We start from the raw sequence: 11,958 nt of genomic DNA, 5'->3' as shown, positions 1-11,958 counted from the left end.
CTGTGGTGTAGGTCACAGATGCGGCTCAGATCCCGTTTTGCTGTGGCTCTGGTGTAGGCCAGCAGCAACAGCTCCGATCAGACCCCTAGCCTGGGAACCTCCATATGCTATGAGTGTGTCCCTGTAAGGACAAAAGACTAAAAATAAATTAATTAATTTAAAAAATAACGATTAAAAAAAATGAATTCTGTATGGAAACACGAAAGACTCTGAATAGCCAAAACAATCTTGAGAAAAAAAGAAGACAGCTGGAGGAATCATCGTCACTGATTTCAGACTACACTACAAAGCTACAGTAATCAAAACAGTATAGTACTGGCACAAAAACAGACACATGGATCCATGGAACAGGAGACCCCAGAAATAAACCCACACACTATGGTCAATTCACCCACAACAGAGGAGACAAGAACATACAATGGAGAAAAGGCAGTTTCTTCAGAAAGTGGTGCTAAGAATACTGAAGAGCTATGTGTAAAAGAAGGAAATTAGGACATTCTGAGGAGTTCCTGCCCTGACACAGTGGGTTAAGGATCCAGTGTTGCCACAGCTGTGATATAGATGGCAGCCGTGCCCTAGCCCAGGAATTTCCACAGGCTATGGGTGTGGCAAAAAAAATTCTCTAACACCATATACAAAAATAAACTCATAATGGATAAAAGACCTAAATGTAAGACCAGATACTAAAAAATTCCTAAAGGAAAACTTGGGCAGAACACTCTTTGACAAAATCACAATAATATCTTTTTGGATTCATAAAAGCAGATGAATGTGATTCAGTGTGATAGTACTAGGAGGTAAGCCTTCAGGAGGTGACTAGGTCATAAGGACAGAGCCCGCAAGAATGGAAATAGTGCTCTTCTAAAAGACTCCACAGAGCTCACTTGCCCCTTCTGCCCAGAGAGGACACAACAATAAGACTGCATCTATAAACTAGGAAAGTAGACCATCACCAGACACCAAATCTGCCAGCATCTTGATCTTGGCTTTCCCAGCTTCTAAAATTATAAGAAATAATTGTTGGGAGTTTCCCAAGTCGTGGCACAGCAGAAATGAATCCGATTAGGAACCATGAGGTTGTGGGTTCGATTCCTGGCCTCACTCAGTGGGTTAAGGATCCAGCATTGACGTGAGCTTTAGATTGCAGATGAGGCTCAGATCTGGCTTTGCTGTGGCTGTGACATAGGCCAGCAGCTGTAGCTCCAATTAGACCCCTAGCCTGGGAACCTCCATATGCCACAGGTGTGGCCCTTAAAAGACAAAAGACAAAATAATAATAATAATAATAATAATTGTTGGTTTAAGTCCCCAGTCACAATAATTTTGTTATAGCAGCCCAAAGAGACTAAGACAATACATTTTTAAAAAGCAAAATGTATAGTAAGGGCTATTAAAGAAAAATATGAAAACATGATAGAGAAGACTGGGGTGGAGAGGATCTTAGTTTAGATTAGAAAATCAAGGAAGCTCTCATTGAATAGATGATAGCTGAGAAACAAAGTGAAAATAAAGAACACAACTTGGGACAATGTTACTGGTAAGTGCGACAGTGCAAAAACCTTTTAAATGCTTGCATTCCTAGAGAGACACAGGGGTGAAGAGAATGGAAGAAGTTTGGTCGGATAAAAGGAGCTAGGTCATGATAAGGAGTCTGAATCTTATTCTAAGTGTGTAAAGATTCTTAAAAGATTTCAAAAAAGTAAGTGGAAAAAAATAAAAATTTTAAGAACACTTAGCTGCCAAATGGAAAATGAATTGAAAAGGAATAAAGTTAGAGGAGGGAAACAAGTTTGGAGGCCATTGGATGATGTCGGGGGTAGAGAGTGGCTCATTGTTGGCAGTAGACATAAATAAGGAGAGAAGAGGTAAACCTTGAAATAGGTAAAATTTTCAAGGTGAGGGCAAGGGAGTAATTAAGGATGGCCTTAGGTTTCTGGCCAGTAATACGTAGATATTTGTCCCATTTACTATGCTTAGGAAGAATGAAGAGAGAGCAGATTTGGCACAATGGGAATCGAGAGTTTTATTTTTGCCATGTTTAGATCAATATTTTTGCTAAACATCCAAAAATGAATGAAGTTTGGCAGTTGGAACTACCAGTTTGATGCTCAATGGAGAAGACTGGAAATACAAATTTGAAAGCCATCAAAATGTAGGTAGCATTTAAAGCCTTGTAACTATATGATAGTGTCCAATGGGGCAGCATAAACAGAGAATACTAGAATCCCTGGTGAGGGCATAGGAGCCTCAGACTCTATATTTCTAAAATTTCCAAATATTCCAGTTATTGTGAAATGCAGCCAAACAATGAGGTGCTGCTAATAATTCGCTGTAAATGTCTCCTAAAAGTAAAGGACTAAAGCAAGCAAGAAAAAAAAAAAAAGGTAAATAAAAAGGAAATAGAAGAACACCTCTTGATTTAGTCAAAGGGTTCAAAAAGACATTATATTGTATGTCTAGGGCAAAAGCACCTGCTTCACAATCTGAATTTACCCATCCCTGGAAAAACACTGGGAAATTTTCCAAAAATTAAAGAATCTAGATGATTGCTCTGTAATTTTTCCAGAGGAGCCAACCCATGGAATATACCTATAGAATAAGGATCAAGGGACTAGGGAATCACAGTGCAGTAATGTAATTAAAGCAAATATACATACACAAAAATTTATATACATTTTTGTTTTTTAATTTCTTAAACAAAAACTGAATATTTTTCACAATTGGACTTAAATTATAAAATTCAATTCCAACTTTAAAGAAATTTTTAAAAAGAAAAAATAAAGCTATAGAAAACTAAAGGCAAATAGAAAAAATACAAGAATGAAATTGAGATCTTTAAATCAAAGTGGATATTGTCAAGTTTCCATATGTTTAGAATTTTGCTAGACCAAAAAATGTGTCATTGATTTATTTTAAGTTTCTTACTATCTTTATAAATAAATAAATAATATTTACACTATACGTATACAGTTCTAAAAGTAGTGGTTGAAAAAGGGAAAATGTTGGAGTTCCTGGTGGCTCAACGGGTTAAGGATCGGGCATTGTCACTGCTGTGGCTCTAATTACTGCTATGGCGCAGGTTCAATCCCTGGCCTGGGAACTTCTACATGCCAAGTGTGCTGCCAAAAAAAAAAAGGGGGGGGGAGAGGTGTTTACCATATATCTTGTCAAATACCAGTATGAGCTCTACCAAAAGTGATAAAAATGATTATTTTTACAGCATACACACCTCTTGAATTGATTGAAATAGTAATAGCTAACACTTGTTTGAATGCTTACTATGTGTTAACCAGTATTATACTGTTTTATGTATATTAAATTTATTTAATCCTCATACTAACTGCTTAAAGTATGTATTATTATCCCTCTCTTATAGATAAGAAATCTGATGCTCCAAAAAGTTAAATAATTTTCCCAAGTTCACACGGCTGATAACTGAAACCACAGGATTTCAGTTCAGAAAGTCTGGCTCCATCTACTTTACACCACACTACGTTTCAAATATAGAATACAAAAATTATTACCATACTGAAGCAGATAGTTAAAATTGTTTTATGACTCAGAGATGAGACTTGCAACATTTAAACATGTACATATCATAAGGCAATCAATTTGTGCTTCTGTATTTTATTAATTATTGGTGGAATGTAATTTTAACTCAAGGGAGTCTTGTGACCATAAGCCAACTCATAAAACTCTTTTGAGTACTACTCACTCTAGAACTGGGGGGTTTAAACACTGACCTCTAAGACACAAACAGAATTAGTTGTTACAGATACTGAAGTGTTTGAACTACTAATCACAGTCATCAAGACAAAGCCACATTAGGACTGTATAAAAGTATAAATCTTATGATCCTCAACTTATTATTTAGGGATTTGCAGATTGAATATCTTTCATAAAATTACTATTCAACCTCAGGCATCAGATATCTTTTTTATACGCTCCAGTAACTTTTTAAATGATACGCTCCAGCAACTTTTTTCCAAATCAATATGTACTATTAATGGTAGGATTATTTTATAGAAATAACACATACTATAATTTGAGTATTGGAAATGCACACTCTAACAGAAAAGTTTATTTGTAACATATTCACTACTAGAGAAAAATGTCTAAAAGACATTTCCCTCATTCCCTATCTTATGCTTTTCTGTCAGTGAATAACTTTTGCATCTATTAAATTTCTCTTAGTGAAATATCAGAATATCTTCTAATTCTCCAGCTGTTTCATTTACAGGCTTTTTTTCTGTGGCACTCTACTGAAATCAATGGGATGTAGTCTGGATGGCTTTGAAACCTTTCTTGAGGTCTGGGTTTTCAGGCAATACTGGGAAATTTGTTTTATTCTTATTTTGAATTAATGGTTGCTTTTTAATATTTCACTGGGACCAAGACTATTTGCAAGCTGATTTAAAGTCAGAACAAGTAGTAAGAATTTCTGACACGTTTCCTCCCCTTCCTCGAAGTCACATGTTCAAGAAGGAGGAGTCCTGTCGAGAATCTATATTTTAACACACATCAGGAAAAAAACAGAACTCGCAGTGGTGCTGCAGGAAAAAAAAAAGGAGAAAGCTGCAGCCCCGGAGAGCAAATGCTTAACCAGGATCTGGTTTCCACAGAGTGGGCTCCACACGGGTCAAAAAGTACAACATCAGGGAAACGCTCTCTGGATCACAGTAATGTTACTCTTTAATATCTCTTGGAAAATAGTGTGTCTAAGTTGGTAAAACAATTTGTGGGACGTAAAAGAAAGAGAATTTGGAACTACAAAGACTAAGGATCCTGCTTTCAGGACGTTTAGAACAAATAAATATTGTAAACCTCTGAAGAGAAATTCTCTTTATCTCCATTATGGAGGAAAGATTAAATTTATTCTCTTGGAGTTCCCGTCGTGGCTCAGTGGTTAACGAATCCAGCTAGGAACCATGAGGTTGTGGGTTCGGTCCCTGCCCTTGCTCAGTGGGTTAAGGATCCGGCGTTGCCGTGAACTGTGGTGTAGGTCGCAGATGCGGCTCAGATCCCGCATTGCTGTGGCTCTGGCGTAGGCCAGTGGCTACAGCTCTGATTCGACCCCTAGCCTGGGAACCTCCATATGCCATGGGAGCAGCCCAAGAAAATGGCAAAGACAAAAAAAAAATTTATTCTCTATTGTAAGTAGAGGGCATGATGCTATTACTTTTTAGAGGTATCACTGGTGTACAATATTACATGTTTCACGTATATGGCATAGTGATTTACAATTTTAAAAGTTATAATCCTAATGTTATTTATTGATTTGTGATTTCAGACATTTTGATTCAGCATTTTTTTCCTTTTTTTCTTTTTATTTCTCCTTTTTTTTTTTTTCTTTTTCTTTCTCTAGTGAAATTTCAGAGAAATCATCTGGATTTGTTTTTTTTTTGGCTGCACCTGAGGTATATGGAAGTTCCCAGGCTAGGGGTCAAATCAGAATTGCAGTCTACATCACAACCACAGCAATGCGAGATCCAAGCCACATCTGTGACCCATGCCACAGCCTGCAGCAATGCCAGATTCTTCCTTAACCCACTGAGCAAGACCAGGGATCAAACCCACATCCTCATGGATATCAGTCAGATTTTTAACAAGCTGAGCCACAACGGGAACTCCTTGATTCAGCATTTTTAAAAAGAGAGAAATGTAGATTAAATTGAAAATGAAGGCTTGAAATGTAATATTTTATTCATGAAGACTGAAGAGCTAGAAAGGATTCACATTTTTGATCCATTTCTAAATCTCACAATGAGCATGAAAAATTACTGGGAGATTTCCTGTGGGAGATTTTTAATAGATGGGTATTTTCCCTTCCCAAATTAATCTTTCGAGGCTACAATAATAATTGAAATAGTTAAGAAATTAATTGTATGGTATTGTCTTTAATTTTAAAAGAATTTTCATTTTTGCATTCATATAATTTTAACTGAAGTTCTGTCTTATTCAGAGGTTACATAAAACATATGCCTATCAAAATAAGTAATCATTAATTATTAATTCACCCCCCTGCTCAGACAATACATAATTCTAATGGTGTATAAAAGCTTGTAATACATTTCAGAAAGTTAATTTTTTCTTACTATCCAACTTGGTCAATGGCAGAACCTAGACTCAAATAATTCTTTGGAAGCTAATTCTGAGGAAATCACCAAACGGCTCTCTCAAAACAACTGTCTCAGCCATACCACTTAGTCTTATAAATGTGTCCACTTATGAATCATGGCCATAGTTTGAAGCAATTTCTTCATAATATTCAGGAAATATATTGAAATGGTATAACAAACAGTAAGCACAATTTTGGTACTATACAGAGAGAAAGTGTCACCAGTTTGATATTTAAATTTAATTTTCATTCATATATTTTTCTCTAAGTTTTCTATCTTTTTATTCAACTTTATTTGTAGAGCTGTTTCAGGTTTACAACAAAATTGAGAGAAAGGTACAGATATTTCCCATTTATGCCCTCCCCATACACATGCACAGTCTTCCTCATTATCAACAACACTCACCAGAATGGTACTTTTTTGGATTAGCATAGTGATGGAGGACATATTTTTAAGTGAGAGGATGGTTAACAAATATGTTTGAATTCAAATGTACCAGTTTGGGTGATAAACTAGGTACTGAGTTGAGAAAGATAAACGTACCAAGGAATCGTGCCAGATCTACTACATAATATATCGGAAAAGCAAAGGTGTAAATCAAATTGGTAAATAACTAATGGAGAAGAGGACTAATCCTTCATTCCGACAAAAGCCAAATAATTAGATGTAATAAGTGAATTCACTAACTCAGTTAAAGAATAATATTCCCACATCAAGTAGCTGAGTTTTATGGATAATCACACAATCACACTATTTTAGAAAAAGTTCTAGTCCAAACTTCCAGATTGACATATGAGAAAATTCAGACCCTAAGTTTAAGAGCGAACTCCCTAAGGTCATCTAAATAAAAATATAATATTAAATTTATTACTTTAAAAGAACCTACAAATACCAGACTTACTTGGCCATAATTTTTACTTGTACCATTAATTTTTTCAATTATTCATATAAATTCTCTACCTTGTTTACTTCTGTATCTCATCAAATTTTTACTCTATGTTGACACATTCCTTTTCCTTCTTCTCCTCCTCCTCCTCCTCTTCCTCCACCTACTCTTCCTCCTACCCTCTCCTCCCTCTCCTTCTCCAACCCCAAAATCAGTTTAGGATTTGGGCACTGAAGGACTATGGGCCAAAGAAACTCTACTTCTCTGCATGATTTCATTCTGCTGGGCTTCTCTGACCATCCCAAACTGGAGATGGCCCTGTCAGGAGTTGTCGCCACCTTCTACTTGATCACACTGGTCGGCAACACAGCCATCATTCTTGCGTCTCTCCTGGACTCCCACCTCCACACACCAATGTACTTCTTCCTCCGGAATTTATCTTTCCTAGACCTATGTTTCACAACCAGCATCGTCCCTCAGATGCTGGTTAACTTGTGGGGGCCTCATAAGACCATCAGCTATGGGGGCTGTGTCATTCAGCTCTATGTTTATATGTGGTTGGGCTCCATCAAGTGCCTTCTCCTAGCTGTTATGTCCTACGATCGTTTCACAGCTATTTGTAAGCCCCTCCATTATTTGGTAATCATGAACCCACATTTATGTCTCAAGATGATTATCATGGTCTGGAGCATTAGTTTGGCCAATTCTGTTGTACTGTGTACACTCACTCTGAATCTGCCTAGATGTGGAAACAACCTTCTGGATCATTTCTTGTGTGAGTTGCCAGCTATGCTCAAGATAGCTTGTATAGACACCACAGCAGTTGAATTGTCTGTTTTTGCTTTAGGCATCGCCATTGTCCTTACACCACTCATCCTTATTCTTATATCTTATGGCTACATTGCCAAAGCTGTGCTGAGAATGAAGTCAAGGGCAGGCCAGCGGAAAGCAATCAATACCTGTGGATCTCATCTCACCGTGGTGTCTATCTTCTACGGAGCTATTATCTACCTATACCTGCAACCAGGTAACAGTGCCTCCAAAGATCAGGGTTAAGTTTCTCACCCTCTTTTACACCATCATCACACCAAGTCTCAACCCTCTCATTTACACTTTAAGGAATAAAGACATGAAGGAGGCACTGAAGAAGCTGATGAGAGTTGATCACAAATCTACTAAATCAAAAAGGACCTGGAAGTCATAGAAAAAATTAATGTGATGGAGGCAATAATAAGGTTATCTAACTTTCATTTTTACTGAGGCAAGTAATCCCTAGATCACAGAGATCGATTTATGTAATAATTCTTGTATGCAAACACTTTGTGGATGCAAACACTTTGTGGATGCAAACAATATAACCACCCTACCTTTTTTGGCCTCTAATCATGACATCAATATCATTATCTTGAGTAATGGCTCTAAGTTACTTAAGCCTATCTACCTCTTTATCATGATACACAGGAGTGAGAAGGCACAAATTAAAGGATTTTAAAGGTGACAAAAAAGGCTTACTCATTTCTCATTCATTCATGAAAGATTTATTTCATCATTGTCTCAATCCCAATGGAAAGAAAATATGACAAGTTGGAGGTGAGTTAGGCTTTTGACAGAAATCTACATGGAATTTACATAAATTTTGAGGGATTGTACTAATATGTGTATGTAGTGGAATTTCATAAAATAAATATTTTCATTGTCCTATATCATGGTATAATGTTTATATTTTTATGGGAAAATGTGATGATGAATAAAACTTTGGTATTTTTCTATGATCTAAAACCTATCTCTAAAAGACGGCTTTGTTTAATAATTGTAATCCTTATTAATAATTATAATCTGGATGGATTTGGAACTTTGGATACATTGTTGGACTTTAAAAGTAAAAGAAAAGGTAATATTTTCTCCTCTATCACATTACAATTCTTGAAATGTAAAGAAAGGAGGAGTCTTTGGATAATTTTCACTTCCCCAGTCTGAACGATAATAATGACTCACATAAAACATGTTTAATTTGATAAAGAATAGTGTCGATGTTCTTATGGTCCACATAATACCTTTTTAGAGTTGCCTTCAGAAACAGCTCACCATCCCACAAAAAAAGGTTCACAGAGAGTACATAAGTTCTGTGCTAAGTCTGCTCTTAACTTAGTACCATCTATAATTAATAGGGCTAGAAAATACATTAAGACTTTGCTATCTTCAATTATCCAAGCACACAAAATACACAATAGTAATGGACTCAGGAGAAAATTACAGGTTATGCTCATCATTGTTTGTTTTCTTGCTTACACTTACTTTTATTTTATTTTTTTTTTTTGATTTTATTTTTCCACTGTACAGCAAGGGGGTCAGGTTATCCTTACATGTATACATTACAATTACAGTTTTTCCCCCACCCTTTCTTCTGTTGCAACATGAGTATCTAGACATAGTTCTCAATGCTATTCAGTGGGATCTCCTTGTAAATCTATTCTAGGTTGTGACTGATAAGCCCAAGCTCCCGATCCCTCCCACTCCCTCCCCCTCCCATCAGGCAACCACAAGTCTCTTCTCCAAGTCCATGATTTTCTTTTCTGAGGAGATGTTCATTTGTGCTGGATATTAGATTCCAGTTATAAGTGATATCATATGGTATTTGTCTTTGTCTTTCTGGCTCATTTCACTCAGGATGAGATTCTCTAGTTCCATCCATGTTGCTGCAAATGGCATGATGTCATCCTTTTTTATGGCTGAGTAGTATTCCATAGTGTATATATACCACATCTTCCGAATCCAATCCTCTGTCGATGGACATTTGGATTGTTTCCATGTCCTGGCTATTGTGAATAGTGCTGCAATGAACATGCGGGTGCATGTGTCTCTTTTAAGTAGAGTTTTGTCTGGATAGATGCCCAAGAGTGGGATTGCAGGGTCATATGGAAGTTCTATGTATAGATTTCTAAGGTATCTCCAAACTGTTCTCCATAGTGGCTGTACCAGTTTACATTCCCACCAGCAGTGCAGGAGGGTTCCCTTTTCTCCACAGCCCCTCCAGCACTTGTTATTTGTGGATTTATTAATGATGGCCATTCTGACTGGTGTGAGGTGGTATCTCATGGTAGTTTTGATTTGCATTTCTCTTATAATCAGCGATGTTGAGCATTTTTTCATGTTACATTTACTTTTATTCTCTTTTCCAGTCTTTGGCATTTGAGTTGCAAATTGAACCAAAATTTCAAATACTTAACCTCCCTTTTATTTCTCACAGTTAATGGGTATATACTTGGAATTTACATTAAATTACAATAAATCCTTTCAAGACACTGAACTTCTATAAGCTAATCAGGACTTCCATAATTTAGTCAGCCTGATATCACACTTGTGGAATAATATGTCGCTTGAAAAATGTAAGTGTAATAGTAAGAGTAATCGTAATTAAATCTAATTTTCTCCTTGAGGAAAGGTTACTTTCCTAACTGAGTCTCACATCAACATCCATGAGAGTTTACCACAGATGCTCTAGCTCATCTAACTTAAATGCTCTACTAGCACAGTGTCAATATTCTTGCAGAAATAGAAAAGATTAATGAGGGGGAAAAATTGTATGGTACAAACACATTAGACTAGGACTCAGAAGACCAGTCATTGAACCTCAATTTCTCTCCACTTGAGATAAAAATTACCTAATTTGTTCCAAGCCTCTGTGTGTTTAATTTAAAATGGATATTAAAGTGATCTCCCTATTTTCCTGCCACTTCTTTCAATGGTTGCCTAAACTTAGCTTCACAATCTTTGTCTCTACACAGAACAAACAGTAGTGGATATCTCGTGTGTGTGTAGGCAGTGGAGAGACTTCCCAAATTGGGACAGTGCTGGGGTCCAAGCAGAGCACTGTCACTTGGAGCCGGAGGACTTTTCAAGGCAAGCAAATGATGAATCTGATTGACAGAATTAATTGCGTGCTTCCTGATCTCTGTATCATAAGCTTAAATGTGAAACTATATATGCAAGCAAAAGTAACACCATTTTATCTATTTGAAAAAACAACATTGCATAATATAATTAGAATCTACCCCGCAACGACTTAACCATACGTGCTAAATTATTCTGCACAGGCAAAAAGTACAAAGGCTCTCAGAAAAGTAATGGATAAGTCTGATTAGGAGGAAACGGAAATAGGTTTATGAAGTAGATGGCACTTGAGATGAACTCTAAAGGTTCTATAAGATCTGAAAACAGCAGAAAACATCAAGGTGAATAGGGTGTGGTAAAGTCATGGAGGCTAAAAACCAGCACAGATGTCTCTTAGAACAAAGAATATAAGTAAAAAGCCTCAGAGATTAAAAATGTGTTGATAAACAGAAACCAGATTGAGCAATCAATAAGAATACATGAATGAAATGCCCACTGTGTGAAAGGTATTATGAGAAATCACCTTGTGTGTTTAAATGTTATATGGTCAACATTTGGGAACCACTGCTTTTGCTTTAGCAAAGAAATATGACAGATAAAGAAAATGCGGTATACATATATATATATATATATATCTCCATAGTTATTATATGATTAATATGATGTAAACACCTGAAAAATCTATGCAATTATGTAAATAATAACATATTAATATATTATTTAGCCATAAAAAGGAAGGAGATGCTGCCATTTGCAAAAAAAAAAGAGGGAACTTGAAAGCCTTAAGCTAAGTGAAATAAATCAAAGACTAATAGTATATGACTTCACATACACGTCACATCTAAAAAAAGACTCAACATATTGATACAGAAAACAGATCGGTACTTGCCAGAGAGCAGGGCCCCACCCTGCTCCACAAATGGGAATTGGTAAAATAGGCAAAGGTGGTCAAAAGGTGCAAACATCCAGTTATAAGATAAATGAGTCCCGGGGATGTAACATACAGCGTGGTGACTGTACTTAGCAATGCTATGTGGTTTATTTGAGAGTTGCTAAGAGGAA

The 11,958-nt window shown here is 36.4% G+C and overlaps 1 pseudogene; it reads left to right on the top strand.

Moving 5' to 3' along the window:
* The first annotated feature begins 7,245 nt into the window (after positions 1-7,245).
* LOC146401352 (olfactory receptor 2W1-like) lies at positions 7,246-8,209 on the top strand (annotated as a pseudogene).
* The last annotated feature ends 3,749 nt before the right edge of the window (positions 8,210-11,958 follow it).

The sequence above is a fragment of the Sus scrofa genome, chromosome 7, assembly GCF_054392235.1.
Source record: "Sus scrofa isolate SSC_HxYL_T2T_F1_AM1 chromosome 7, Sscrofa_HxYL_maternal_Yorkshire_Landrace_v2.0, whole genome shotgun sequence".
Classification (NCBI taxonomy): domain Eukaryota; kingdom Metazoa; phylum Chordata; class Mammalia; order Artiodactyla; family Suidae; genus Sus; species Sus scrofa.
Note: the sequence above shows the minus strand (reverse complement) of the source record. Positions and strands in the feature narration are given on the sequence as shown.